A 26,413-nucleotide genomic window follows, 5' to 3' on the forward strand; every position below is an offset into this window, starting at 1 on the left:
AAAGTGGAACTGTGGACATTTGTAGACCTCCTTATTTTTCCCCTTGTGAGAATGTGCTCTTTATATATTTGGGTTTTCAGTAATTGCATATGATTATATGTAATATCTGATGAGTGTAACTAGTTTATAGCGATCATTAAACACTTCAATCACTTTGTTAAATTAGTTTTAATTTATATCTTGGAATAATTCACTCAAGATATGAGGTTGTAGGGTAGAGAAGACCAGGGAAAGGAGAAAATGAGTGACAGGAGAGTACCTAACAGACTTTTTCTCCAAGTGAAATAGTGACCCTATTATGCTTTAGGTTTAAAAGTTATAATGCACCAGCAATTTTTATATTATACATTTAGAAATAGTTGTTTCAGTGAATCATTTTAAATGTAGCTTTTACTTTTTAAATGAAAGTTATAATGCACAGTTTAATGATTCATTTACTTCTACAAGTTAGGTCTACAGCAGTCTTTAACCTATCTTCTGGTCATCTCTTGCTCCCCAGAGGCATCTAGTTTCATTTCTTTTAACTGATTCTTTTAATTTTTGTATCTGTTCTTTATCACCAAGTATCATTCTTATACATCTACTTTTTATATTTTGGTGCTTCAAGCATCAGCTAGTATTTCCCACCTTGGTAGATGGTGATTTTGCTGTCTTTCTTAGAAACATCCCCTGCCTCCACCCTACACTCCCCTTTTTTGGCCTCTTCACCCTATTCTTTTGAATATGGATATAATACAAGTTCAGTAAGATGAGTATTCATTGTATATATTAGTAAAGCTATGCAAACCTCAACACAGCTGAGCTATGTAGTATAATTTAATTATTGTTAATTCACACTGATGTTTTTGTTTTTCCTTATAGTTAAAAATTGACTTGTACTTTCATTTGATTGTTTTTTCATGTACCAATCACTAATTTGCTTCTGAATTGTCTGTCAAAGTCTCTGAAAATGTCAAATTTATTTCAGTACATTCAGATTCATCAGATATCTATCAATTTCATCTACTTGAAATTCTAGTTCTAAGGCCATAAAAATGTCCAAATGAAGGCATCCAGGGAAAGGTACTTGACCCAAGAAAGGCTGATGGGTCCAGAATACTTCTGTCAGGTGGGAAGGCACATGGCTGGCTTCTGCTGGCCCTTTGGCTTCTGGTTTCAGCTTCCCTGGGGCATTTTCTTTCTGCATCTGCAAATATCTGGGTCTTCTGTTGGCTTTGAGTTTTCTCCAAAATGTTTCCCTTTTGAAAGAGATTCCAGTAAATTAATCAAGGCTCACCTTGAATGGGTGGAGTCATATCTCCATCTAATCAAAAAGGTCAGACCTACAATTGGGTGGGTCTATCTCTATGGAAACAATCTAATCAAAGGTTTCCACCCTAAGCAATAGGTCTGACCCCACAAGATTGGATCAGAAAAAACATGGCTTTTCTGTGGTGCATGATAGTTTCAAACCAGCCAGTTGGGTATAGAAATGTAGGTTTGAAAGCATTTAAACTCAGAAATTTGAAGGCATTTCTCCACTGTTTTCTGGTCTCAAATGTTGCTGTCCACAGTCCAGTGTCATCCTAATTCCTGATCTGTTGTATGCTCTGTTCTTTGTCTCTCCCCAAATCCTCAGGGACTCTTGCAGAGAAGAATTCTCTAGTACTTTACCTCTAGGGTATAATCTTGTCTGGTATTCTGGCAACGAAGTGGGGGATGATAGCTGAGGTATGCAAATTCTCATTTGCATTCTATGTTTTATTATGTGATAGCTCACACTCAACTTTACCTGTGTCCCCTACTCTAGAAATCCTCCTGTTTTACCTCTGCAGAGAATAAATCTTGAATTTTCTAGAAGGGCAAGGGAGGGACAGTCATCTGGTACATAGAAAAGATGAAAGGATCAAACTCTTTAACTGCTTCTTGGGAAGATTTTCACAAGTTCATCTGCTTTAGCTTTTTTTTAGAGGTACCTGTGCTGGCAATTCTTGATGCTTTTTGGAGATACTGCAAGGTAGATTGGGTTGTTTCTTAGCTGTTTTCATTCTTTTGTTAAAGAATGGAAATAGGTCAGTTACTATCTAGATCAGTTACTGTTTGTCTTACCTGCTTTCTGGCTTCCAAAATTTTGTTTCTGTTGTTTTGTTTCTCATTCACTTTTGTGTCTGAAAATTTATATATTTTGAAAAGCTCATTGCCTTATTTCTTATTTCAGAAAAAAGTGAATATAAATGCATATGATCTAGCTGTTATTTTCTCCCAGAAATTCTGCTGATTCTTTCATGTGGCGTTCAGCTTACAAACAATACAATTAATTTGGCCATAGTCTAATGATCTGTTGGGCAAGTCTTTCCTCATAAAAACCCTTAAAATTCAACTGCATCAGCCTCCTTCACACCCTCCTTTAGTAATTTTTCTCTAGAATTTACATGGTACATTGCTACTCTCCTACTCTTCTTTCCTTTCATCATTCCAGACTCTCTATAATAATTGCCTTTGTTTCTTCTTTCTCCCTAATACAAACTCTCTGCTTTGGTAAGTCTGGTTTCCCTCCTTCCTTTCTTTCCTTCTCAGTCCGAGAATTTACTGGTGATGTTCTTAATAAATACCAGCAAATTCTTATTTACTTATTTGCTCTCCATGATTTAAGGCAGTCATTAGTGGTTTTTACTTCCTTCAGTAGAAACTCTGGTGAATCTCTTGATACTGCATTTTCTTGAAGTGTCATTGTTTCAGTTTGCTAAAGCTACCAGGATGCAATATACCAAAAATAGAATGACTTTTAAAAGGGGGGATTTATTAATTGCAAGTATACAGTTCTAAGGCCATGAAAATGTCCAAACTAAGGCATGAGAAAGGCTGAGGGGTCCAGAACACCTCTGTCAACTGGGAATGCACATGGCTATGTCTGTTAGCTTTCTCTTTTCATAAGGCTTCCCCAGGGGCATTTTCCTTCTGCATCATCAAAGGTCTCTGGCTCTGTGGGTTTTGTTGGCTCTAAAACTTTATCCAAAATAGTTCCCTCTGAAGGGGCGCCAGTAAGCAACCCCATTTTGAATGGTGGAGACACATCTCCATGGAAACCATCTAATCAAAAGTTCCCACCCACAACTGGGTGGGTCACATCTCCATGGAAATAATAAAAAAAAAAATCCCACCCAGCGATATTGAATGAGAATTAAAGAACATGGCTTTTCTGGGATACACGAAAGTTTCAAACTGGCACAATTACTTAAGTCAATAGTTCCTTTAACATCAAGTTTTGGCATAGAAGTTGTAAATGAGCACCAGAATATTTAAACTACATTTATTTATGGGCCTATAGAATCATGGAGCATTTTACTAATTTTTAAATCTTTTCTTTATAGCTGGTTCAAATTGGGCAATAAAGAAGATTTATCTTCAATTTAACTTCAATTATTAGAGATCTAATAGAAATTAAAAGTAAATTGTAGGATATGGGTATGGTTATTTAAACTCTCAGGTGCATTAGAGTTATCGTGATTCCAAATTCCCTTAAATTCCTCTTTTCCCTTCACCAGTGTTTTGAATTCATTTTTTAGGTCTAAGACCAAAGCTCTCCTAAGAAGTCTGTTTACCACCTTCAGTTTTGTAGAGCTAATAGTATCACTATTGGAAATATCATTTAATTTTTTACTTATTTACAGAAAGATATCAAAGAAGCATTTCAAAGAAGATACCTTGCATAATGAACATTGTTTTATTCAGATGTATCAAAAGTGCCATTTAAACTCTGTTGTGTTATCTAAGTGAACTATCTAGTTAAATGTAGCAGAGACTAGACTTAGCTAATGTTTTCCCTTCTTTGATTCATTATGGCTTTATTAATTAATTCTATAATCAGTTATATTAATTATAATTTAATCGTCACTGCCTACATGTTGTCTACATGATGCTATACATGTTGAGTGTCTGATGAAATATGATAAGAGATTGTTGTGGGGGATAGCTTTTTGTGCTCCTCTTGGGTCTTAAAACTTTGGTTGCTATGCCTATCTATTGCTGATGCAGGAGCTGTGAGCTCATGTTCCGCACTTGCAACCTTCTCAGAATGATTGCCCTGGGGCCATCCAAGCACCTTCAACTTGAAGTGCTTCTCCCATCCCCAAGACACCCCATTGGGTGCTAGCTGATCTTGCCTGAAATTACTACATTCTTGTATAGTGCCTTTACCTTCCCTATCCTGTTTCCCTGACTCTCCTGCTGGTTTCTCCTGAGTGTACTGAATAAATCACATACACATCAATCCCCATCTTCGGCTCTGCTTTTAGAGAACCTGTCCTAAAACAGTTGATATTTGAGAAAAATCAATGATGGCTGTTGTATTAGATTTGGAAGAAAGCAGGTTTCGTACTAGAAAGGATGATCCAAGATTTCAGAGAAAGGCTTGATCAGAAGCAGAAGCCAGAAGTTTTTTGCAGACAATGCATCCTCAGAGCAGCTATCAGGGCTGTGGTTGTGCCCACAGGGTCACATTTCCCTAAATTAGATACCACACTTTTTCTAGAAGGACCTGATTTTATACCTACAGGAGGAATTTAATGCATTGTGTATTAAAGAGAGAGTTGTACTAAGTTTCTCTATGGTGTTATTTGTAGAAAAGGTAGAATTGCTGACTGACAGTTACTTCCTAGGTGGTTCAGGCTGGGCCGAAAAGATTTGACACGTATGCTGAGGCAGTGTCAGTTAATATGCATGAAAATAAATAAACAATGACTGAATCCAGGTGGTGACTGAGAATTGGTTAAAGGGCTTCTCAAGGAATCCTTCACAAGGATTTCTGAAAACAGTCATCCAGGGAACTAAAACTCTCCCCTAGATTGTTTTGCTGAGCCATACATGCATACCCACACATACAGAGACTTTTGTGTTGTGGTGTAGCTTAACTTCTGACAGTGTTTTCAATTGAGGAAACTGAAATTCTGATTTGGGATTAGTAAATGACAGACTCAGGACCTAACTTCAGATTTGTTCATTTATTAACTTTACTTTATAGTTATAATTTAGTGAGATTACTGCATGATACAAACAAGCATAGAATTACTTAACAAGTATGAGTCTTAAGGAATGAGCAAAACGGTTGGTGGAAATTGACATGACATTTGATGCAAAGGCACATGGGTAAAGGAGAGTGAGCTGTCACAAGGAAGTGCCAATTATTTCCTGTTACTCCTGTGTATCTTATGTCTGTATGGCCAGAGATGAGGTTGAGTTGTCAAGTAGAAACTAGATTTTGAATGGCCTGTACATCATGCTCAGAAGTTGGGGTTTTATCTTTAAGAGGATGGTGAATAACTGAAGGATTTTAAACAAGGATGTAAATTGATCAAGATTTGCATGTTAGAAAGAATATTGACAGCAGTGTGGAAGCATTATAATAATTCAAATGAAAAATAATGAGAGCCTGAGTCAAGATATATTAATGGGGATGGAGATGAGGGGAAGATTTGAGAGATACTTATAGTTAAAATTGACAGGACTTAATGATTGATTGAATATAAATCTGAGGGTGAGAAGAGTCTGGAGTAACTCCTAAATTTTTGGCTGAGTTACTCAAGAATGATAATTCTATCTCCAAGACAGGGAAACTATAGGAGAGATGTGTTAATGCTGAAAGGAAGTGGGAAGAAGGTGAAAGAGAAAATAATTTCAGTTTTGGACATGTTGAATTTAAAATACTAGTGTGACAGCCAGATGGCCTGATACAGGTTCCTGATTATAAGCTCAGAAGGCTTCCTAATATATCATACCACTTGATGAGGAAAAACCAATAGTGGTACAGTAGAACAAGGACATATAAATAATGCATGCACACATGTATAATGTTTCTGTGAAGAATGGTCATTTTAGTGTAAGCAAGGGTAATTTGAAGTCCATTAGTTTTTTTGTGAGTATATTAGTCTATTATGAAAATTTATATATGAAAATGTACATATGTCTATAGGCATATAAAGACATATCAATGGATGGTCACCCAAATCTATTTATCTCAGGGTAGAGAGTATTTTTGGTGACCTTTATTTTACTCCTTATACTTTAAAAAATAAAATTTTATTGATATATATATATTATATATACACACTATGTATTTTTTTCCTTGCATGCTTTAAATTTTTATTTTATTTTTTCTTTCTTTTTTTAATTAGTTTTTTTGTTATGCTTTAATTTTTAATAGGTTTATGAAACATTGTACAAACAGGTTTTACAATGATTATTTAGATGTTTTATTTAAATATGCCTGTACAAGCTAAGATATCCATTTTTGTGTTAAGATTTTCATATGTTAATTGCAAAAACATTTGGATCTTTTTATTTTTCTGAAATCAGGAAAATATTCAGTAACACAGGTCATTACTATAGCAACATTGATATTTATAATTACTTTCTACTTGATATTTTTAGAACATTCACAGTTTCAACAGCTGATAAATGGTATTTAAGTTAGTATTTAATAGTTAGAATTTAAGAAACTCTGAGTCTGAATTTGTAGATTTTTTCCTTGTTGCCCAAATTAAAATGGTTTATGAAACTTACTGGGCAAACAGATTCTACAATGATTATTTGAATACTGTATTTAAATATGCCTATAGATAAGCTAACTAAGATATCCATTTTTTTGTGATCTAAGTGTATTGTTCATTTTCTTAAATAAAAAATTACAATAATAATATTTTCCCATTGCAACAATGCAAAGATATAGAAATAATAATATAGAAATAATAAGTTAAAAATGTCTATTTTCTCTATGCCCCTAAACTGACGATAATAAATGGCTTTGTGTGTTTTATTTGTATGCTTGTCTCCATGTTTACACAAATGCATCCTAATATATGGAGCCCTATGAAGGGCTTTTTGTTACTGTTTTTTGTTGAACTAAACTACATTACTTGAATGTGTAATTGTGTCATGTATCATCGATATTTCCCTCAGATTAATTACTACAGATGTAATTGTACATCCTAATGTATTATACTGTCGTACGATTCATGAATATTCAGATTTTTTTCCTAGTTTTCTGCCACCAAAAAAAATCAGCAATAAATATTTTAGAATGTAAAAAAAAATTTATTGATATATATATTATATATTCACATACCATGTAATCATCCAAAGTGTACAATCAGTGGTTCACAATATCATCATATAACAGTGCATTTATCAACACAATCAACTTTTTTCTTTTTTTGTGAAAAATAACATATATACAAAAAAGCAATACATTTCAAAGCACATCACAACAATTAGTTGTAGAAAAGATTTCAGAGTTTGATATGGGCCTTAATCCACATGACTGGAGACCTTTTAAAGAGGAAATTCAGTCAAGTAGAAGCCAGAGAGGACAGAGATAGCTATGTGACAGAAGACTGCAATTACCAGAATGCTACTAACTCTGAGAGGAAGTATGTCCTTGTCAACGTCTTGACTTTGGAGTTATGGCCTTCAAAACCTCAAGACTACAACTGTCTATTGTTTAAGCCAACCCACTGGGTAGTATTTGTCATAGCAGATTTGGCACACTAAGATAGTTCCTGAAATTCATCTTCCCTATCAAAGTCCTAAAGATTCTCCCTTCGTTGTCAAGCTCAAAGACCCAGGGCTTGGTTTTGTTCTAAGAATTGGTAGGTATCTTTAGAGCCTCATGACAGAGGCAGAAACAAAACTCAAAACAAAGATAAAATGTGGATTTTTCTTTCTCTGAAAGTAGTTATCACACAAACTCTATTCTATCTTTGAACACCAGTGAGATTGTAACTAGCCTATGACTAGGCTCTCTGGATTTTTATTCAGTAAAAATTGTAATCACTGAAGTTTCTTTCATTTCCCCTCTAGATTATATTATGCAGTATTGCTTATTCCAGTAAGACATTGTACAAGGTACAGTGATTTAGCATTTTTATTGTTTTCATAATTTCTAAAATGCTTCCATTATGAATCTCGTAGGTTATATTCGATACCCTGTTTGATTAATTTCTTATATTTGTTTCCTGTTGCTGAGTTGGATCTTCCTTAAACATGCCATTATATTTTTGTACTCCAACTTACTGTTTTTTTTTCAAACTTTGTTTCAGAATTATTTTTTTAAACCTTACTCAGAGAAAATGAAAAGCTGATGGTAACACAGCATGCTGTCTACCTTTCTAAACAGTGTAATAAGCTTCAATTCAGATGCATCACTTAAAACCAAAAGAACAAACCACAATGGCAAAGACTGCACTTAAATATAACAGCTAATAATTCAATATAGTTGTTTCTTTCCTCCAGAAAGTTGACTGCAAATCCATTGCCCTTTATTATATCAAAGGGAAAGCAGCACAGAGTTGAAGTACCAAAGGCACAAATCATTTAACTGCTTTACAACTCAGGCTGGATGACCACACTATAGAAATAAACCCATTTCAAATTATCTTGCATATGCTCCATTTATTCTAGTTATGTATCATACTAAATAGGGGCCATTCTTAAACAAAACATTTATAGTAATCCCTGGGTTTTGTGGAAGTAATGACATCTTGAAGGTCTCTGTGCTTCTTGGGGCACACATGTTGCTTAGAACCCCAAAAAGAGACCCGTTACAATTCTACAAATTATGCAAGTACCCAGGGAATCTTCAGGAAGAAAAGGAAATACACATATTTTTGAGGTACTACATGTCAAGAGTTTTCACATTTCTTTTAAATTTCGTAACAACCTTATGAAACCCTCTCTGGGTTCAGAGAGGTTAAGTAATTTGCTCAAGATCATATAGCTAGAAGTCAAACCAGTGTTCAAACCGGGCTGTTTCTGTGTTTTGTGCTGTGAAGAGAATAGGATATTGTGGCCAGAGGATTGGATATCCTTATTAATAACAGAATAGGCCAATTTTGGGTGATGACAAGATTTGGGGATTGGGTACAGAAGTAGAATGGAGGGGAATATTATTGCATATAAAGAGGCAAAATAGAAGAGAGAATTGCTGCCATAATTTTTAAAAAATTTTTATAATTTTAATATAATATCTCTCTTAGTCCCTTTTCTTCTCCCACTACTATGTCATTTCTCTGTTCCCCTTTATTCAGAACCCACCAAAAGAATTGTATAAATTTTCTGTCCACACATCCTCTCCTCTAATCCTCTATTGAATTCACTCTTCTTGCCTGCCCTGGAACTCAACTTGCCCTGTCACGATCCCTACAGTGTCACCAATGACCACACTTTGATCTAGTCCCAGACCTCATCTTGATTGACTTAGCAGCAGCCTTTAAGATAGATGATTCCTTCTTCCTCCTTGAAACACTTAGTCTACTGGCTTCCAGAATACTATAATGATTTGATTGTCCTATCTCACAAGCAGGTCCTTCTCAGTCACTTTAGCTGTATCTTCCTTTTTACTTTTTTCCTGATGTCTAAATATTGGAGTGCCCCAGAACTCAATCTTCCAGCCTTACTCATCCCTTTCATCCTACATATTATCATTTTCTTTTCTATCTTTTATGTTTGTACATACTCCCTAAATGATTTCATTCAGTCCCATGGCTTAAATGTCATCTATACAATGCAACTTCTAAATTTATATCTCCAGCCATGATTTTATGCTTGAACATTAAACATACAAAACCAAGTACTACTCACATTTCTTTTAGTATATCCAATGATCATCTCAAACCTACCACATCTATACTGAACTGTTGATGCCCTGCCACAAACCTGCTTTTCCCACTCTTTTTTTCCATCCTAATAAATAGTAATTCCATTCTTCCAGTTCCTCAGGATAAAAAAATGATTGTTTTCTCTTTCATATCCATCACTTAGTCCTTCAGCAAAATCTTTTGATCCCTACCTTCAAAATATATCCAGGGATTTTTCATTACCTTGTCCACTCTTACTCTAATTCAAGCCACTGTTACCACTTGTCTAGAGTGTTCAATAGATTCCTGTTTTTTCCACACAGCAGCCAGAGTATTTGGTTTGAAGCAGTGTGTCCTCAGAAAAATATGTTCTTAAATTTAATCCATTCCTGTGGATATGAACCTTGTGTAAGTAGGACCTTTTGATAAGGCTACTGTAGTCAAGATGTGAGCCACCTCAATCAGGGCAGGTCTTAATCCTATTACTGAAGTCCTTTATAAGTACAATGAAACTCAGACAGACAGAGAGAGAGAAAACCTTAGAAGGAAGAAGCTGAAATGGAACTGGAAGAGAAGGAAGAAATCAGGAGATGCTGCCATATGCCTTGCCATGTGAGAGAAGAACCAAGGATCACTGGCAACCAGCTCCAGAATGCCATATCTCTCGGGGAGAATCTTTGGAGAGAGAGTATCATCTTGATGATGCCTTGATTTGGATATTTTCCCATCCTCAAAACCATAAGCAAGTTTGCTCAAGTGGAACCATTTCATGGTATTTGTTTGAGCAACCTAGGGAACTAAAACAGATTTTGTTACCAAGATAGTGGGGTTCTGCTATTACAAATACTTAAAATGTGGAAACAGCTTTGTTATTTGGTAATGGGTTGAGGCTGGGAGAATTGTGAGAAACTTGCTAGGAAAAGCCTAGGTTTCTTTGAAGAGACTGTGGGTAGAAATATGGATGCTAAAGCCATTTCCACTGAGGTCTTAGAAGGAAATGATGAATATATTATTAGAAACTGGAAGAAAGGCAATTCTTGTTTTAAAGAGACAGATAACTTGTGAAATTGAGTAATAAAGTTGGGTAGAAGGCGGAACTTCAAAGTGATGAAATTGGATATTTAGCTGAAGAGATTCCAAGTTAAATGTGGAAAATATGGCCTGGTTTCTACACATTTATGTGGAGAGGGTGAGTCTGCCTTGGTACTTAGAGAGGGTAGAACTTCTGCCCCAGTATTAAGGAGGAGTGCTGCCACCACAGTACTCTGAGAGGGTGAAACTTGTGACCTGGGGATTGTAGAAAGCCTGACTACCATCTCAGTGCTTGGAGAAGGTGGCTTCTTCACCCCAGTGTTTGAGGAGAGTGTAGCCACTGGGCAAGTGCTTGGAAGGGGTGGGGCTGATGCTTCTTCAGGTTGGCAGGGCAAAACATCCTTATAGAGAACTCTCTGACCTTGAAATCTAATGGAGTATGCCTGCAGGGTTTTGGAATTGTATGGGACCCATGATCTCAATTTTCCTTTCAGTTTCTCCCTTTTGGAATGGAAATGTTTATCTTATGTCTGTCCCTCCATTATTTATCAGAAGGAGATAACTTGTTCTCTAGGTTTCACAGGTCCACAGATAGACAGAAATTGCCTCCAGGACAGACCACACCCATAACTGATTCTGATGAGACCTTGTTTCTGAGATGACTTAAGCCTTCTTGAATATTGTAATGGAATAAAAATATTTTACAAGTAGAAATACATTTGTTTTTGGGGTCCAGAGAATGAAGTGTGGTGGTTTGAAGCTGTAGGTATCACAGAAAAACATACTCTTAAATTAAATTCATCCCTGTACATGTGAACTCATTGCACATGCAACATTTTGATGAGGTTATTTCAGTTAAGGCATGGCCAAGGATGAGTCTTGATTCTACTGCTGTAGTCCTTTATAAGAGAATGAAATTCAAACAGAGAGAAAGCCACAGGCAGCAAAAGCTGAAAGGGAACCTGGAAGAAAATGGAGAGATCCAGACATGTTGCCATGTAACAGAGAAACCAAGGGTCACTGCCAGCCAGTGTCAGAATGCCACAGTCTTTGGGGAGAAAACATTGCCTTGATTTGGACATTTTCCCAGCCTCAAAACCATGAGTGAATAAATTCCCATTGTTTAAACTGAATCATTCCAGTTTTTGAGCAGTAGTAGCTAAAACACAGAGGTATGCTTTAAAATGGAAATTATATCATGAAATTTGTCTATTCACAGCCTTTTAGTGAAAAAAATCCAAAGCCCTAAGAAGTATGCTACCACACTATGTGTTCAGTATCATCTTCTATCACAATTCACCTTTGTGAATTTACTCAGCTCCGGCTTCTCTTACTTTTTTGCTGATTCTTGAACATGCATAGTACTGTTCTTCCCTGAAATGTTTTCACTTTTTGTTTCCCTTTCCTGGAATACTTTTCTCCTGAAAAATTAGATGCTCCCTTCTTTCTTTAGGCATCTGCCTAAATTTCACATTACTTGTCCACTTGATATAAAATAATGTCTCTTCACTCCTCATTTCCTTACTTCACTTTTCTCCAGAGTATTTATCACCACTTGACATATATGATATACTTATTTTATTTTTCCCCTCACACTTGAGTGTAAGCTGAATTAGATTAAGGACTTTATTCATTCATTGCTGTAGTCCCTTTTTTCTGTTTTACACTTTTGAGATGAATAAATGCATCTTTTATGCAGCCATAAGAGGCTGCATCAGATAGAAGTAAAAACGCTGAACGAAGGGTAATGTGGGACTGATTTCTAAGCCCAGCTGAGGCACTTATAGGCTCTGGAAATTTGGGCAAGCCATTTTATTTCTCTGAGTCTCAGGTTTGTTATCTGTAAAATATGACAGCTGGACTAGATGAATTCTAAGGACCTTTCCAGCCCTAAATAGTGTTATGAATCTCTAGTTTTTGGACTACCAACTTTATCATAGTTGTTTTGATTCATAGCATATGGTAATATCTATAGGACTTTGTTGGGTAATGTACTGTATAAGATGGCATGTGCTGGTGGTGCACGGCTTATATGTTCAGACATACATAAACATTCGTGAGAAGCTCTGAGAACGTAGTTTAAGAACTTTCTCTACCTTTATCTGGGTCATGGATATTCCAGCTATGAAGGAAAGGAACATGATTGAATATTTACCAATGATGACATTTTTTTCGCAACTAAAATTGCCAGGTATGAACTTTGATTTAGGAAAGATTTAAATAATTTAAAGGTTTTTATCAGAAACATGTATTTTAAAACTATAACTCCTTAAGAACTAGAGTGTATAAATAGAGTTAACCTGTGTTGAATATGTTATTTAATGCACATTAGACTTTCTCCATGGGTGATGCCTCAGTGGCCTCTCTTGGCAGGCAGGCAGCTTCTTTAATAATTTCCAAACCACTGAGACACAGTGTTTCATTTTTCTTTTCTACTGTACTTTACAAATATCTTCTCACAGCAGGAGCTTCATAATTCAAAACCTCAAGGGTTTTTCTTCAAGATACCGAGGATAATGTATAAATAGATTGTATGATGTAGCCCTAATGAAAGCATTTATATAGCAAGAGTCCAAGATTATATGGATAAATATTTGCACTATTCTAAAGCAGTGGCGATAACCACAATGGAAAAAGGATCTAATAGAACATATCATAAAGTTAGTGATCCGTAGAAATTATTCTTCAAGCTCACAATTGTTAAACTCCAATATTAATAGTCTTAGATAGGTTTTGAAAGAGAAATTGTTATTTCCAGCCTACTTTTGGTAAAAGGAAAGGCTTAAAAACAGTCTTAATTTTTTTCATTACTCTTTAAGGTTATAAACCTTTGTGGCTTAGGACTGTTAAAAAATAACATGTTGTGCTTGCTTTGGTTGCACATATACTAAAATTGGAACAATACAGAGAAGATTAGCATGGCCCCTGTGCAAGAATGCAAATTTGTGAAGCGTTCCATATTTTTTTGCTTAATGACTTGTTTGGGGTTAAAGATGGGATATTGGAGCAGTGGAGGGGAGAATTTGTTAAATGAGTATCCTGCAATTCACAAAAAAAAAAAAAAGAAATAACATGTTACATAGTTTTACTTTGGGCATAAAAAATTGCTTAGTTGTGCATTATTCTGTCTTAGATGTCTGCAATGAAACATCAGTAAGTTACAGATGGAGTCATTTAAAAACTAACATTTTTTAATTTAAAAATCAAAAAGTAATTAGTCATTTGAGATGTTCCTTGTTTGAAATAACTTTCAGAATAGTGGAGGTTAGTTTGTGTTGCTTTTTAAAATGGTGGTTATTTTGTGGTTGAAATAAACAGTGATAAATAATTGTGCAATTATTTGCATAATATGATAAATTTTATTACCTTGAATATATACTTGTTGTGCTCTTAAGGTCAACAGTAGGCATAATTGGCAGAAGTATTCAGAGGGTCGCCAGGAAGTGGGGGATGGTAGGTGGACTATAAAGATACTGCAGTAATATTGTTCATTATGTTTTCTTATGATCCTACCATACCTTCTGAATTATGAAATTATGTTTCTTTGGAATCTTTCTTCTACTTGATTTCTGCCAAACTTTTTCCTTTTCTAATCTTTTTTAGTCTAGTTGTCTTTATGTCTACCTCCCTTTTCTCTCTCTTTATATTTCAGCTAAGTATAACCTACAAAGCCTTTCAGGAAACACTTTATCAGTTCAAAGATGATGAAAGATGAGAACTTGGGCACGGGTAAGCTGCCTGGTTTTCTGCATTGTTATCCCAGAGTATCCAGAGTGTGCTTCCATCCTTTCTTTCTTTATTAAAGTTGTGAACTGTTGATATAATAAGTCTACTGGGCTTTCTGCTGCTTGAATCTATTTTGTTAGCACTTGGTGAATATTGATTAGTAGGCTCCAGTTCTGAAACTGAAATTTCTGGAATAATTTGCCCACCTTGAAAAGCTACATTAGCCTTATAATCTAGCAGGACTACATTTAATATGGGAAGAATTAGTTCTCTGATTCAGAGATCATTTAGGGATGCCAGTTTACTGGCTTATTTCACATGCTGCTGATTTTAAAACTGTACATTTTGTAAAACTGGAAAGTAATTGATAATAGACACATATTCAATAATATTTCTATTGTTTACTTGATTCTTGATTTACATGATTCTTTGTTGTGTCTCTAGACATATTGGGATATGAATGAGAGCCTCCTAAATGCTCAAACTTTCCTTTAGAGGAAGGAAAAGAGGTTGGTAAAAAAAAAATGCTATAACCATAGCATTCTGTACATACCACTATTTGAACACTCACCATATTTTCTTCAAATAAGCGCCTGTTTTTATCATTAGGTCATGAAATCCTTAAAAGCAGATCCCTGAATTCTTTTTCACACATTTTCCTTCTAATTTTATGCATGCTGCATACAGGACAAATGAATAAAGCTTTATCGTTAGGCTGCTTTCAGAGCAATGCCTGTGATTGATTTTAGGAAGTTTTGTGGATGTTATTCCTTTTTAGTTCTTTGGCGTACTTTTACCGTCAAGTTAGAGAAGGTGGAGAATTGCGTGCTCAGTGGTTTTCAGTTATAAAAAAGATTTATCAGGTGGGCCACAGTGGCTCAGCAGGCAGAGTTCTCGCCTGCCATGCTGGACACCCAGGTTTGATTCCCGTACCTACCCATGCAAAAAAAAAAGAAAAAAGTTTTACCACTGAACTCTTTATGTTAGTTTACAATAAAAATCAAAATGTGGCTCCTACCCATCTCTGCAGCTTTACCACATGCTGTTCTCCTACTTGCTGGTGGGACACTGCTTTTTTTCTTAAGTACTTAGTCAAATCATGCTCCTTCCTGCCTCAGATCATTCGCACATATTGTTTTTCTTGCCTGGAATAGTATTCTTCCTTATTTACTCTCCCCGTCCTGCCAAACCTTACTCTTATAATTGTTATGCATTCTTTCAATCTTAGTTTGGAAGAGGGTAGCATTTACTGACACAGAAGAACAGATGATATTCCCTAGCTATGCTATTTTTACCTTCCTTATATTGCACCACTAGAGTTCTGATTTATTTTTGTATTTCTTCGATTATTTTTGTTTCATTTACAAGACTATAAGCTCTAGGAAGGTAGGCATGTTTTATTTTGCTTGCCATTTTATCCTGTATCCTGGATAGAGACTGGACCAGAGAAAGCACATGTCAAAATTTTGTTAAAGTAAAACCCCATTATATTGTACTTGTTGATTCTTTTTAAAAAAATTAATAGGTTTACAGAAAAATAATGAAGAAACTACAGTTACCATATACATACTACCCCCCACATACAGTTTTCCCTATTGTTAACACTTTATATTGGATTGTACTTTCAGTTGATGAAAAATTATTATTATAATTGTACTATTAACTGTAGTCCATAGTTTACATTAGGGTTCACTATGTTGTACAGCCTTAAATATTTTTTAAAAATTTAATCTAGCAACATATATACAAGGTTAAAATTTACCCTTTTAACCACTTTCAAATACATGATTCAGTGGTTTGAAGTAAATTCACAATGTTGTGCAACTTGGTCACTATCTATTATCAAACTTTTCCATCAACCCCAAGAGAAATTCTCTACCAATTAAGCATTAACTCCCATCCTTACCCCTATAGTGGCCCTGGTAATCTGTATTCTAGTTTCTAACTCTATGAATTTGCTTATTCTAGTTATTTCATATTGGTAAGATAATACAATATTTGTCCTTTTGTGTCTGCCTTGTTTCATTCAACTTGATACCTTCGATGTTCATTCATATTATTGCATGTGTCAGAAATTCATTCCTTTTATGAATGGATAATATTCCATTGTGTGTGTGTGTGTATATATATATGTGTGTTTCATTTATCCATTCATCTCTTGATGGACACTCGGATTGCTAACACTTTTGGGCAATTGTGAATAATGCCACTATGAACATTAATGTGTGTATATATATATATATATATATATATATATATATATATATATATATATATATATATGTTTGCGTCCCAGTATTCAATTTTGGGAGGTATATGCCTAGAAATTTGATTACCTTTTCATACAATAATTCTGTATTTAACTTTTTCAGGAACCACCAAACTGTTTCCCATAAAGGATGCACCATTTTACATTTATACCAAAAATGAATGAGTGTTCTATTGCTCCACGTCTTCTCCAACACTTTTCACTGTCCAATTTTTTTAAATAGTAGCCATTCTAATGGGTATGAAATGGTATTTCTTTGTGGTTTTGATTTGCATTTCCCTAATGGCTAATGATGTTGAATATCTTTTCATGTGCTTTTTGACCATTTGTATTTTTTGTATCCTTTCACTTTCAGCTTCCTTGTGTCTTTGCATTTAAGGTGAGTCTCTTAAATGTGTAAACAGAATATCCTTGGATCATGCTTTTTTTATCTTTCTGCCAATCACTCCCTTTTTGACTAGAGAGTTTAATCCACTTGCATTTGAAGAAACTACTGATAGCACAGCAACTTTCTTCTACCATTTTGCCATCTGTTCTTTGTAAGTCATACTTTTTGGTCCCTTGATTCTTCCATTAATTCCTACTTTCAGATTTATTTGATTTGTTTGTATTGTACCAATTTGAAATCCTCTCATTTCTTTTGGTATATATTTTATTTGTAGTTATGATGGAGCTTGAATTTAGCAACCAAATCTATAACAATGACTTTTGATTTGATACCAGCTTAACTTCAATAGCATACATATGTGCTGTTCCTTTACCCTCCTTTCCTTCACCTTTTTTGTTGTACTTGTTACAGATTATATATTATATGCCCTAAACCATAGGTTTACTGTTACTTTTTTGCATTTGCATTTTTAACCTGTTAGAAGTAAAAAGTGGAGTTAACATACCAAAAAAATGAAATACAATCGCATGTATTTATAATTACCCATATGGTTATCTTTTTTAGGGGCCTTTATATCTCTGTGCTGCTGTGGTCCATTTTCTGGTGTCTTTTCCTTTCAGTCGGAAGAACTCCCTTTAGCATACTTGCAGGGTAGGTCTAGTGGTGATAAACCCCCTCAGCTTTTGTTTACTTGTGAATATCTTAATCATTCCCTCATTTTAAAAAGACAATCTTGCTGGATATAAAATTCTTAGTTGGCACTTGTTTTCTTTCAATACCTAAATATTTTGTACAACTCCCTTCTTGCTTCCATGATTTCGATGAGAAATTGACACACAATCTTATTGGGGTTCCCTTGTTACATAACACATTGCTTTTCCCTGTGTTTTCAGAAATCTCTCCTTGTCCTTTGCATTCAACAGTTTACCTGCCTTATGTCTGGGCAGGGCTGTCTTTAATTTTATCCTGTTTGGGCTTCACTGGGCTTATTGAATGTGCATATTCATGTCTTCTTTAAGGTTTCTGCCATGATTTCTTTGAAAACTCCTTCTGCTCCTTTCTTTTTTCTCCTTCTGAGATTCCAGTAATATATATATTGGTATGCCTGATAGTGTCACACAGGTCTCTAAGGTTCTGTTTTGCTTTTTGAAAGCTTCTTTTTTCTCTCTGTTCCTCAGCCTGAGTCATTTCAATTGACTTGTCTTCCAAGTTCACTTATCCCTTCTTATGCCGGATGCAATCTGCTGTTGAAACCTTCCTGGGAATTTTTCATTTCAGTTATTGTGTTTTTCAATTCCATTAATTCTATTTAGTTCCTTTTTTAAAATTTCTGTCTCTTTATTGACATTCTCATATTTCCTTCATTGTTTCATGACATCCTCTAGTTCTTTCTCTGTGTTTTCCTTTATCTCCTTGAGCATATTGAGGGTAATTTTTTTAAAAGTCTTTGTCTGATATACTCAAAGTCTGACATCTTCATTGATTGTTTCTGGATTTTTGTGTTGTGCCTTTGGATGAGCTATCATTTTGTTTTTCTTTGTTTATCATGTATTCTTTTCTTGCACATTTTACATTTTAATATTTAAAATGCTAACTATGGAATTAGTCTCCAAGCTGTCTGTTCCTTATGTCTGTACCCACCTAGTTTTATGACAGAGATTTCCTCGAGTGCCCAGAGCTAACAAAAATTAACAAAAAATGCAAACACACGAAAAAACCACACCCACTTTTCACTGTCTGTAGGTTGGTTCTGTGTTTGCTGGTGGTTTCCTTCAAAGTTTAGCCCTCCTATTAAGAATATCAGCCTGAAGCAAATGAGAAGTTCAGGGTCTTCTCTTTCTTTTCTAACCCTGAGTCATTCCCTGAGATTTTACTTGCTTGTGTCCTTAGGAATTTCCCTCTTTATAAGAATTTGAATGACCCCTTTACTCCCTATGAAATAAACTTTCTTCCCTTCCTGGGTATTCTATTTTATGACTTAAAACAGGTAATCATGTACCTTGAGCCAGATTGATTTAAATGTTTCTTACACTGCTTTAGCAATCTGAAAGCTTCTTCCTTCAAGGCAAGTTCTGGGAGGATGAGCCAGAGAGGAGTTTCTTGGTTCAGTATTTCAGGCTGCCCCCCAAGAGATTTGCACCAACATACTGACACCTCAGTATATGCATAGGGGTTACTTTGCTCTCTATGGATCAAGGCCAGTTGCCCACCATGGTTGTGCAGGTTGGCTCCACACCATTCTAGGACGTGCATTGGGGAGAACCTAGACACTATGAGCTTCTCCTATCATTTTTAAAGCTGTGTTTTCTTGATTTGACACTCTCCCCATTACTACAACCCTTTAACTGTTTACCAAATTTTGAGGAAGATAGTTCTGCCAATTTTTATTAGTTTTTCAAAGAGGAAACAGCATCCTGGAACATCTTAGGCTGTGCCAGCCTGGTCAACCAGAAGCTTGAAGTCTGCTGCTTCTTTTTTGGTAAAGGAGATTGTATATTGTTCATGTGGATGTATTGGAGAAATCCTATACACAAATAGAACTGAATTCATCCTTTCCACTCTCTCCAAATTCTCAGCTATATCCCTTTTAGCCTTTGTGCATCAGAGGCTTTGAGAGCAGCAAATAGGCATAAGGAAGAAGACGTATTTCTCTGTTCTCTTTCTGCAGCATCACCTATAATGTTCAGTATTCTTCTTCTTTCCTGCTACCTATATATCTATCCTTACCCATAACCATGTCATTTTAATGGTTCTGGATTCCGTTGAGGAGTTAGATGACACAACACAGAGGTACAGAGTGTTAACACAGATACACAGAAGTGAAATTCACCCGTTGGAAATGGGAAATGGGGGGCAGTACCAAGTAGACACAGGACTGATCTTTTCTCCCCTCTATGAACTGCACCGTGGTGGAGTTTTTTCTTGCAAACCTTCCACAGAAATATACTATCCAGAGAGATCTGCTGGGTCTGGTTATAGGTATTCATAAAGTCAGTGCAATTATGCATTACAATGCATTGCTTTCTGTGTTTCTTTGTACCCGCCTTCCCCTGTTCCCGCCTCTTCACTTCACCTCCTAAGAGGGCGGTTACTTTCTAAATAAAGTATCAGCACTTTAATTCACCTCAGGCTCTGCTTTGTAGAGGACCTGAGCTAAGACATACTATTCTCTGAAATTTGATACAATTTCAGGTTTTTAATTATTTTCTACTTGATCCCCTCTATTGTTTAGTCTTTCTTAGTTAACCTGTTTTAGTCAGGGCTCTTTAGAGAAATAGAACCAACAGGGATTTATTAAGAGATTTGTTATAGGAATTGGTTCATGAGACCATGGGGATTGGTGAGTCCGAATATGTAGGGTAGACTTTAAGCTGGGAACTCTGATGAAGGATTCATGAATCCCTAGGAGAAGTTGGCTGACTGAAGTAGAGATAGAAATTCTTCTACCTGACTGCTGCAATCATTAGTTGTCCCTTTAGGGCCTGCAACTGATTGGATAAGACTTCCCTCATTGCTGAAGGCAATCTCCTTTGTTAATTGTAGATGTAATCAGCATAGATGCAGTCAACTGTCTAATGGTTTAAATCCACAAAATATCCTCACAGTAGCAATCAGGACAGTGCTTGCTTGACTAAACAACTGGAAACCTAGCCAAGCTCATACATGAACTTAAGGTTCACACCTATTCTTCCCTTCACACATCTAATCTTACCCACAGTTATCATTTCCAAAGGATGCTTTATATGCGGTGAGTTTAGGGTTAGCTTTATTTTTCTACCATGAAATGTACAAATAGATTTCAGAATACTGAAAGAAAACAATTCCCTTTATGTTTTTATCTCTTGTACAGTTTTGGATTTCAGGAGCCAAGTTTATAGTTCTCATTTAATATTTCTTGAATGAAATAATGATAATGACATCAGGCCACTGAATTTTGTAAGCAACCCAGTTTTTCTTTATGTTTCCTCTGAGCCGTTTCTTAAGCTTTCTACAAATTTCTTACTTGTACCAAGTTTTGCTACTGAAATGTTTAACTCAGAGGTAATTGATTGTTGTAAGTTTTTGAGGAATTTAATTGACTTCTTATAGATCAGACTGGATTTTTAAAGCTTTTACTTACAGCTTTATTGATGTATAATTTTCATACCACAAAATTTATCAATTTTGAGTGTACCATTTCAGTAAATTTATTTGGCTGTGCAGCTATCACTACAATTTGGTGATAGATTTGGTTTTATAACCAAATTTATCCATCACCTGATAAATGTCCTTTGTAGTCCTCTATAGTTAATTCCCCCCGCCCACTCCCCCCACCCCCCAATGCCCAGCTCAGGTCTAGCTCAGTGGTTTCTCTCACTGTATTTTGTAATTTTCTAGAAATTTCTTATAAAAGGAGTTATAATATGTAGTCTTTGGTACCTGGATTCTTCTATTTAACATGAAATTTCTGAGATTCATTCATGTTATTTGTATCAGTGTTCTTTCCTGTTTTTCAGTCTTTTTTTTTTTTTTAACCTTTTCATTTTGAAATAACTACAGATTCATGGGAGTTGCACAGATAATACAGAAAAGTCCCATGTCCTCTTCATCCAGAACCGCCAATTGTTACAGCTTGCATAACTATAGTACAATATCAAAACCAGGAAAATGACACTGGCACAATGCACATCTATTATTCTCTGTCATTTTGTCACATAGATTCCTGTAAGCACCACCACAAGCAAGATACAGGGCTATTCCATCATCACAATTACCTAGTTAGAATGAAGTGTAGAAATGTTACCACTTTTTACCCTTTCCCATTTACAATACAGTGCATTTGATGTAAATATTTCCTCTGTATACATTGAGAACAGTGTGGTAACTTTTGCTTTGGCTGTCAAACATAATTTTGTAAAACTCAAGAAGAGAAGGAAAGTCTATTGTATTTACCCATATTTTTTTCTTTTCGTTGGTCATTCTTTCCTCCTTCCTGGTTCTTTAAGATTCCTTCTTTTATCATTCTTTTCTGTTTTAAGGACTTCCTTGAACTATTCTTTTATGGTATATCTGCTCGTGACAGATTCTTTTAGTTTTCCTTGCCTGACAGTGTCTTTATTTCCCCTTCACTTGTGAAGGCTAATTTCACCAAATATAGAATTTGGGGTTGACATTTCTTTCAGCACTTGGGAAAACGTGTCGCTTTCTGTCCTGTGCAGTTTTAACAATGTAAAGAGAGATAAAAGGAAAACATAGGGAAGACTATGAGGAAATAATCACAAGTATTATTAATAGAATATTATTAACTAAATAATCCTATTAATATGATAGGGGATTGTTATTCTTTATGTTTAATTTTCTACAGTGAACTTGAATTTTAAGTCAAACTTTTTTTTAAAAAAGTGGGATTGAGGAATGGACAATATGTAGAGGTGGAAAAAATCAAAGAACCGTTTAAAAAAAAAATTAACAAAACCAGTACAAGTACCCAAGGAAAGTCCTTCAAGCCTTTGCTTTTTTGACTTACATTTTTAAAAACAGTATTATTGAAATATTCACTTACCCTATAGTATATGCAAGTTGTACAATCAATGGCTTTTAGTATACTCACAGAGTAGGACATTCATCAACACAATCAATTTTAGAAACATTTTCATTACTCCAAAAAGAAAAACCCCATACCCCTTAGCAGTCACCTCTCAATCCTATTTCCCCAGCCATACATATCCACTAATCTAAAATTCTGTCTGTATAGATTTATTTAAAGAGCACTAAAATATTACTGTTAATTATAACCCATATTTTCTAATAAGTGTATTTTTCTCACATACCACCCTGTAATCGTGACATATATTTGTCATAGTTCATGAAAGAAAATTCCTGTATTATTCACCACAGATGTTGTCCACCACAGGGTTCATTATGTTATATAGTTTGTCCTCTAGCCTTCTTCTTGTAACACACATGACCTATAACTACCCCTTTCTTCCACATTCACACACATAATTCAGCACTGTTAAGTATATTTACAGTAATGTTATCATCACTTCTATCCACTTCCAAAAACTTCACCCTAAATAGAAATTCTGCATAAATTAAGCATCAGATCCCCATTCTCTACCCTCATTCTATCTTCTGGTAACCTAAATTCTAGATATGGGTTTGCTTATTCTATTTAGTTCATATTTGTGAGATCATACAATAATTGTGCTTTTGTGTTTGACTTACTTCACTCAACATAATTTCTGTCTTAAGGCAATATGAATAATACTGCTATGAACACTGATATGCAAATGTCTGTTCATGTCCTTGCTTTCAGGTTTTCTGGGCATATACCTTGTAATGGGATTGCCAGATCATATGGCAATTCTATACTTAGCTTCCTGAGGATCCACTAAACTATCTTCTACAGCACCTGTGCCATTTTACATTTCCACCAGCAGTGATTAAGTATTCTTCTTTCTCGGCATCCTCTCCAACACTTACAGCTTTCTGTTTTTTAAATAGTGGCCATTTCTAGTAAGTGCGAAATATCTCATTTGCATTTCCCTAATAGCCAGTGATGTTGGGCATCTTTTCATATGATTTTTAGCCATTTGTAGATCCTCTTTGGAGAAATGTCTATTCGTCTTTTGCCCATTTTTCAATTGGGTGTTTGTCTTTTTATTGTTGAGTTGTAGGATTTTACGATGTATTCTGGATATTAAACCCTTGTTGGATGTGGGTTTCCAAATATTTTCTCTCATGGAGTAGTTTGCCATTTCATTTTCTTGACAAAGTTCTTTGAAGCACAGAGGTTTTTAATTTTGAGAAGATCTCATTTGTATGTTTTTTTCTTTTGTTGCATATACTTTGGTCTAGGAAACCATAAGCTACCACAAGATCTAGAAGATACTTCCCTACATTTCTTCTAAGAGTTTTATGGTCTTGGTTCTTATATGTAGGGCTTTGATCTATTTTCAGCTAATTATATATATATATATATATATATATATAAGGTAGCGGTCATCTTTCATTCTTCTGAAAATGAATATCAGTTCCACCAGCAGCATTTGTTGAAGAGACTTTTCTGTCCTAGTTGAGTAGACTTGGAAGCCTTGTCAAATATGAATTGGTGGGCAGTGCACTGGTGGCTCAGTGGCAGAAATCTCTCCTGCTGTGCCAGAGACTCAGGTGCAATTCCCAGAGCCAGCCCATGTAAAAGAAAAAGAATATATATATATGAATTGGCCATAGATGTGTCTCTTTATGAGCTCTCAATTTTCTTCCATTGGTCACTGTATCTACCCATATGCCAGTACCATGCACTTTGACCACTGTAGCTATGTAATATGCTTTAAAGTCAGGGATGGTGAGTCCTGTAATCTTGCTCTTCTTTTTGAAGATGTTTTTGGCTATTTGGGACTCCTTATCCTTCCAAATAAATTTGATAATTCACTTTTCCAATTCTGAAAAGTAAATTGTTGGAATTTTGATGGGGATTGCATTGACATCTTAATGATACTTAGTCTTCCAATTCATGAACATGGAATGTTCTTCCTTTTATTTAGGCCTTTTATTTCTTTAGGCAATGTTTTGTAGTTTTCTTTGTACAAGTCCCTTACATCCTTGGTTAAATTTATTCCTAATCCTTTTTTTTTTCATTCCTAATCCTTTTAGTTGCTGTTGTAAATGGAAAATTTTTTTCTTCATTTCCTCCTCAGGTTGCTCATTACTAGTGTACAGAAACACTAATGATGTTTGCATGTTGCCTGTCACTTGACAGAACTCGTTTATTAGCTCCAGTAACTTTGTTGTAGGTTTCTCAGGACTTTCTATACATAGATTCATGTCATCTGCAAATAGTGAAAGTTTTATTTCTTCCTTTCCAATTTGGATGCCTTTTCTTTCTTTTTCTTGCCTAAGTGCTTTTGCTGGAACTTCCAGCACAATGTTGAATAACAATAGTGGCAGTAGGCATCATTGGCTTGTTCCTGGTCTTAGAAGGAATGTTTTCAATCTTCCCCATTGAGTATAATATTAGCTGTGAGTTTTTCATACATGTCCTTAATCATGTTGAGGAAACTTCTTTCTAGTCCTATCTTTCAAAGTGTTTTGATCAAGAAAGGATGCTGGATTTTGTTAAATGCTTTTTCTGTGTCAATCAAGATGATCATGTGGGGTTTTCACTTCAATTTATTAGTGTGGTATATTACATTAATTGATTTTTTTATATTGACCCACCATTGCATACCGTGGATAAAACCCATTTGATCATGGTGTAAATTTTTTTCATGAGTTGCTGGGTTCGGTTCACTTTGTATGTATTTTGTTGAGGATTTTTGTATGTATATTCATCAGAGAAATTGGTCTTTAATTTTCTTTTCTTGTAGTGTCTTTATCTGTCTTTGGTAATAGGGTGATGTTGGCTTCATAGAACAGTTTAGGGAATGTTCCCTCCTTTTCAGTATTTGGCAAGAGTTTGGGCAGCATTGGTGTTAAATCTTCTTTGAATGATTGGTAGAATTCAGCTGTGAAGCCATCTGGTCCTGGGATTTTCTTTGTTGGGAGGCTTTTGATGACTGATTCAATATATTTACTTTTAATTAGCCTGTTGAGGTCTATTTCCTCTAGTGTCAATGTAGGTTGTTCTTGTGTTTTGAGGAATTTTTCCATTTCATCTAAGTTTTCTAATTTCTTGGCTCACAGTTGTTTATAGTATCCTGTTATGTTTTTTATTTCTGTGGGATCAATATTGGGGTCCCCTTCTCATTAATTTTATTTATTTGCAACATCTCTCTTTTTGCCTAGTTAGTCTAACTAAGGTTTTGTCAAGTTTATTGATCTTCTCAAGAACCAACTTTTGGATTTGTTAATTCTATTTTTTTTTTTTAATTTTCAATTTCACTTATTTCTGCTCTAATCTTTATTATTTCTTTCTTTCTGGTTGCTTTGGGATAAATTTACTGTTCTTTTTTTTAGTTCCTCAAGGTATGCATTTAAGTCTTTGATTTTAGTTCATTTTTTTAAATGTAGGCATTTAGAACTATACATTTGCCTCTCAGCACTGCCTTCACTGCATCCCATAAGTTTTGATGTGTTGTGTTCTTGTTTTCATTCATCTTGAGATATTTAATGATTTTTCTTGCAATTTCTTCTTTGACCCCTGATTAAGAGCGTGTTGTTTAACTTCCATATATTTGTGCATTTTCCAGTTCTCTGTCTGTTATTGATTTGCAAATTCATTCCATTATAGCCAGAGAAAGTGCTTTGCATAATTTCAGTCTTTTAAAATTTATTGAGACCTGTTTTGTGACCCAACATGTTATCTATTATGGAGAATAATCCATGAGCACTTGAGAGGAATGTATATCCTGATATTTTGGGGTGCAGTGTTCTGTATATATCTGTTAGGTCTAGTTCATTTATTAT

The 26,413-nt window shown here is 35.1% G+C and overlaps 1 protein-coding gene and 1 non-coding gene across 10 annotated transcripts in view; both read left to right on the forward strand.

Annotated features, from left to right (window-relative positions):
* DLG2 (discs large MAGUK scaffold protein 2) overlaps positions 1-26,413 on the forward strand; it is a 2,206,106-nt gene that overhangs the window by 275,887 nt on the left and 1,903,806 nt on the right. The gene's annotated exons all lie outside the window — the stretch shown is intronic.
* On the forward strand, positions 13,504-13,605 carry LOC143645344 (U6 spliceosomal RNA). Its single transcript, XR_013157066.1, has one exon. It is a non-coding gene; the product is annotated as a U6 spliceosomal RNA (small nuclear RNA).

This window comes from Tamandua tetradactyla, chromosome 8, assembly GCF_023851605.1.
Source record: "Tamandua tetradactyla isolate mTamTet1 chromosome 8, mTamTet1.pri, whole genome shotgun sequence".
Classification (NCBI taxonomy): domain Eukaryota; kingdom Metazoa; phylum Chordata; class Mammalia; order Pilosa; family Myrmecophagidae; genus Tamandua; species Tamandua tetradactyla.